Source organism: Neopelma chrysocephalum, unplaced genomic scaffold, assembly GCF_003984885.1.
Source record: "Neopelma chrysocephalum unplaced genomic scaffold, ASM398488v2 Primary Assembly neopelma1_23, whole genome shotgun sequence".
Taxonomy (NCBI): domain Eukaryota; kingdom Metazoa; phylum Chordata; class Aves; order Passeriformes; family Pipridae; genus Neopelma; species Neopelma chrysocephalum.
The window spans coordinates 30,844,310-30,850,242 of NW_020897691.1; positions in this window are offsets into that span (position 1 = coordinate 30,844,310).

Below are 5,933 nucleotides of genomic sequence, written 5' to 3' on the forward strand. Positions count from 1 at the left end.
TGAGAGAGCAGGTTTTCCCTAGGAAACATTTGCTTCTGACTCAATAATTATCTTCCATTTTGAGCCTTGAATATTTTCCTGAGTTTCATCTTAAATTGGAATCTGCCTTTTGAAAAGCTAATTCATTCTTGTCATTCTTGTGTTTGGAGTCCCATACTGCCTGGTGCTTTTGAGGGACATAATGCACTCAAAGATGCCTTGTATTCAGGAAAGCATTATACACTGCAAGCTCAGGGTTGCAGCAATGAACCAGAGCATCAGACGACATTGAAGCACTACAGCTGTCAATAAAGCAGAAGGCTTTGTATATGAAGGACAATTGGATACGTGTGGGGGAGGAAGGAGACCTGTGTTTCAGGAAGACAGCCAAAAATGTGAAATGAACCAGAAGTGGCCTAGGATAGTCTGTCCATGGTATACTACAAGTCCTTGGATTAGTAGCTGAGCATTGAATATTAGGAAGAATTTCATTTGTAAGGAGAACAAAGCAAAACTTTGCACCCCAAAACAACATTTCATCTAAGGATATCGAAGTAAACTCCATATATTAGGTCTTGCTGCAAAATAGGTTAGCTCTTACTTTAAAGCTGAGGAAACTAAGACTCACCATCACACAGAGAAAAAAAATGGCAAAACCATTTTTCTTATCTAGATTTTCAATAAGATATTGGTTTAGCCAAACAGCAAGAGCAAAGGTCAGATTAGCACCGATTTTTTTCTGCATGATTTAGCCCAAGCGGCAAATCAAACAGGATAAAAGATCAGAACTGAGGCTGAAACTCCTGGATTTAATTTAGAGAAGACAAATAATTCACGACTGTGTAAGATTTGAGCAGTCACATGTGCATTGTGTGCACATTCACCATCTGCCAGTATGCAGCTGAGAGCCATTACTCCAGGAGGGATTTTGAAAAAAAATTCACACCGTCCATCAGGTGGTAGTGGGACACATCTGATGCAATGTCACTATGTGTCAAGGTGAGTCAGAAAACACATAGTACAGACAGAAAAACAAAAAAAGGTTAACCCTCCAGCACCAAAAGGCTTCTGTGGCCTGCAGTAAAAGTCAAGGACTGCTGGAACCAAGTACAACAATTTTGAACAAAAGCCTGTGAAAAGGACATGTGTAGTGGTCCTTATTAGAACCACTGGGAAATGTACACCAGATGATGGAGCCAGTAAACAGTGGAATATTTTCAATAGGAAAGATTAACTAAAAAAATAACTAGTACATAAACTCTGCTGCTTATAACCCCAAAGCCATATAAAATTTACAGAAAGAGAAAGCAACTTTAAAATAGACTCACAAATTAAGTAAATCCATAGTAACGCTTCGGTCAATCAGGGCAGAGCCAGTAAGCCATGTCTATACTTGTTCTATTAAAGTGTGGTGTTGAGCGGAATTAACTCATCTAGTTAGGGAAATAACTACTGGAAAGAGGGGCACGAGGACACCACTTCAACTATTATGTGAGGGCAATTTAAATAATCCATGTGGCATCACATGTGGTTGAGGTGATAAAAGCTCAGGAACATTGTTTATTATTAAATAGTCAAGGAGCCATTGAATATGGAATTAAAATTTTGTACAAACTAAACATGCCCAGTATAAAGAAATAGATGAGTAGTTCACAGTGTCCTTTGCTTTTAAGATTGCTTGTTGATACTTTCAGTCACATATTATAGCATACTTTTATTCCTTAGTAGGTTTATCAGGTTAGTAATATCTGCTCTAACCACTTTTCCTTGAGGATATATACTAAAAGAGTCAGATCTGCTTTGCAACCAGGATATCCAGTTATTCCAATCATCTGGTTGCTAAACAGCTGTTGAATGGCTGCAAATGCCAGCTCCAATGGCCATGTCTTGTTTTCTGCCAACACATCTCCCCTCTGGTTCAGGAAAAGGATATACCACCTTGAAAAGGACAAGTAAGTCTGTTTTCCAAGGACCTTCTTACAAAATTTTGCCTTCTTGTCTTGATTTAATCTTGTCAGAATCAACTAAACTCACACATGTAAACAGAATATACAAACTTGATGGCAGCAATGAAAGCGCTGCTGGGAGTTCCTAGAGTTGATGCAGCCATAGCACTGGCAAAAGATATTTTAGTGCTATTGGAGATAATAAGGTGCAAAGGAAACCACAGTAGCATGCTGCTTTCAGTCACTCACAATCCACTGAGCTTTTTCCCTTAAATATATGCCCTATCTGGTGGCCTTCTAACTTTCCTGGGGACTGTGGTTACAAAATGGGAGACTGGAAGGAAAAGAACATTCTTACTCTATGTAACAGCAGTCTTTTCACTTCTGAATGACAAGGGAAGAGAATAGATCATGACCTGTCATAACTTCTAATAGTGTCTTAAAGATCTAAGGTCCAGATGGAATTTCATGGGATCTCTCAGAACAACTTCATCCTTAATTGCTATGAGAATAATTATATGTGATTCTGAGTCTTAAATGGTAAAAAAACATAAAGGCTAATTTCTATTTCTAAGCTCCATGGCTAAAATTCTCTTCAAGGAAGTGAGCATTGATAAACTTCTGGAAAGAGGAACAAAGTTTGTACTTCTTCTTGCCTTTATTTCTCTGTTTACCTATATATTCTTCTCCCCTTGCACATTGAAAACCATGGCTTTGTTTACTTGCTTTGAAGGAGCGCAAAAGCCTCTAAGTAAAACAATTATAAAGCAATGAAAAGCAAGGACTAACTTAAGCAAGATACTTTCAAAGAAGCCATCTGGCGCTGAGTATGGTAACTTCATGCTAGTACTGAATACAATACTGCAAGAAGTCAGAGTTCAAATTTAGATTCAGGTTTCTTGTGATGTTAAAGAAAATGCTTTTAATCTTTCATGTTTTTATAGAACAATAGTCAAATATTTTCTTCAGACAGCATTTCTTGCAGTTCATTTTCTGTGCTTTCTGAAATCTTGGGGAGGAGAAAAAGGTCAGAGCTTTTCTGCCCTTGCTTGGATGCTTACTTGGGCACTTCTGGTGAACCCTCCCAATAAACACTGAAAGCTGCATGCACTACAGAGATTTCATTTGGAGAGATGAATCATCCTCTCCTTCAGGTGGGGATGTAGGGAGTCATGGAAGATACCTCCAAAGATACTGGTAGAAAAGAGACCTTTCGTAGCATTGACAGCCATGCCAGAAAAGAGTTGAAAAAGTGGTTAAGAAGGTTTGTGAGCCTACAGTTTCATATTCCTCATACATTTATTTCTACAGTATTTATAAAGTTTGGATGTTAGCCACATTCATCTCATGTGTTGAGCCAGAAGAAGTGTTTGATAAAGGATGTCACGGAATTTAATATTCTTTCTTCTGCTTTTCATCCTCAAATAGGAGACCAATCTTCAATATCCATCTCATTGGGAAGGGGATAAACTGGTGTCTTCCATCTCTCAGGTTAGTGCCCTAGCTCTTAGACTGTAGGCTTCTCTGGGAGAGGAGCATTCTTACTTCAGGGTTGTTAAGCAATACTCAACAGAAAACTTTTCTCCTCTTTGCCTTCAGAGTACCGCACTCCTCTCTGAGTCATAGCAGCACTTCAAAAGGAAAGGTGGTGGGGAATGTACATGTTCTCCTGGATATTACTGCAAGAAAAAAGAGGATAATTTGAATCCTCCAAGACTAAAAAAATTTTGTAAAACACAGATCTCCAACTTCCTGAGCAAGTGTTCTAACCACAGGACTCCTAAATAAGTGGTCAACACTTATCTCTTCTGAGCTCCTAAAGAAAAGCATCAGGCAGCCCTGTATTCTCAAAGCACTGAAGATCAAGCAAAGTTTTTGTGGCTGTGAATCACACTGTCCTCACATATTGAATTTAGAACCACAGCCAACCACCAAAATCAGAGTCAGAGAGCATTTCGTATACATCTGCTCCTCAAGTGGTTGAAGCCTCCTTCCAAAGAGCATGTTATGTGTTATGAATCCAGCTTGTGAACCCTGGGAACCCCAAGTCTATGTCAGGTTACTTATTCTAGGAAGAGCTGGATGTCTAACTTGGGTTTATGAATCCTATTCCCAAAGGCAAGCATATTAAAAGTATCTCTGAAAAGCTGTGCAAAAGTATTGCATTTCAAAAGGAAGCTGTCAAGTAATTTTTTTACAGTAGTCTTAACCAGAAGGTAACACTGGGAACCCCTTGCAAGGCAGTGACAATGTTACAAACTCATTCTCCAAAAAGATGTATCAGCCAGTATCTCTTTTTCAACTGAATGGGCCTAAAACTGAGACAACTGTAAATGCTCTCCCTATCTGCTACATGTGTCTTTTAGACCATACAGGCTAATTCCTTATCACTAGAAAAAATCTAAGGCTAGAGCTGTGACAAATTAGGTGTAGGATGTTAAAAAAAAAAAAAAGATAGTAAGAAGGGTTGTTTTTTCTTTAGGTAACAAATTTCCCCATTCAGAACATTTATTACAGAAAAGAGCCTTGTTCCTTATTATGCAAATCTCCCTCTCACCACCTCTGATGTAGCAGTTCTACCTTTCTATAAATGCCTGACCTGTGCATGATTGCTGGAAAATTATTCCTGATCCTGTCGCTGAACCCACAGAAGCAGTATTTCTCTCCATGGAGGGATACAGTTCAGTGTTTTGTTGGTATAACCAGACTGGATAAGACCCAGCCTTACCCAGCATAGAAAAACAACTGCCCTAAGACTTGGGTTTTTTCCTCTTTTTAGCTGATATCATCCAGGAAATAATGCAGTTCAATTAGCAAAAAAAAAAAAAGAAACCAACCCAAACTGTCAGCCAGTTCAAAGTTTCCACTAGGTGGATATGTTGATGGAGTTGTTATCAGGGAAGCTCTTCCAGTGCAAGTCCTGGTGCAGGCTGGTGGGCTTTCCGCTACTGTCACTAGATTAATGCAAACACCAGGTTTCATTTGTTCATGCTTTGTTGGACTTTTTGACACTATTTAAGCATCTATCAACATGGTTTAATTTATAGCTGAGTTTCCTGTTAGACACAGTCAGTTGAAACTGAGCATGTACAGCCCTTCACTTTACCACTTGCAATCAAGGTATTTTTTCTGAGATACTCCTTGTATTTCCATGTTCTTTGGAATACCTTGTGTCTAAAATAAATTATTGACCAAAAAATACAAAGAACTTGTACATCACTGTTGGGTTGAAGCAGATTTCTTTTTCTTTCAGTCTCCATTGCTCTCATGTGGTGAACAGCTCTGTATGTCAGTAACTTACATGCGTCAGTAGTCCCACTGAATAGTTCCCACATGACTTTACTGGTAAATGTAACATTAGGTGCTAACAACAGGAACACTCTGAATGCAAAATTTCACATCCTGTTCAGAGGAGGAGTTGTAAACCTAGGTGATCATTGTCCTTGGAATGATCATCATATCACAAAGACTTGAGAATTTAACAATTTCTGTCTTTTATAGAAAATACTTGTTGTTGCTTCTCTCATGCTCAGGATGTCCCAAAGATAGTGATGAGTGTAGCAGTGAAGCCCCTGGCACAAGTCTACATTTAAGCCCTAGCACTTATGGTGGACAGCAAAAGAAGGCAAGAGGTTGATGAGTTCAGAGAGCTTCAGTTTAAGAAGCACAAGAGCAGAATTCCATGTGATGGTATTTTCAACTCCTCCATCCGTTCATGAAGTGCTATAGATACATGGCAACCTAAGGAATGACTTCAGAACACTGAAGAAAGGCACTTCTTCCAGCAGTAACTTCTGCCTCCAAATATTATCACATAAGTAGTGATGAGTTTTGAGGGCAACCTGTGAAAAATATTGTACGCCCACACACACAGTGATTGAAGCAGAATATGCTCACTGAAGCTGAGAGTGGTATTTCACCATTTAGGAAGCTTTTTCATTAGTCAGCTGTCTTTCAACAGCTAACCCCATATTTGCTACCTTAAATGTTGCTTTAAAAAAAAAAAAA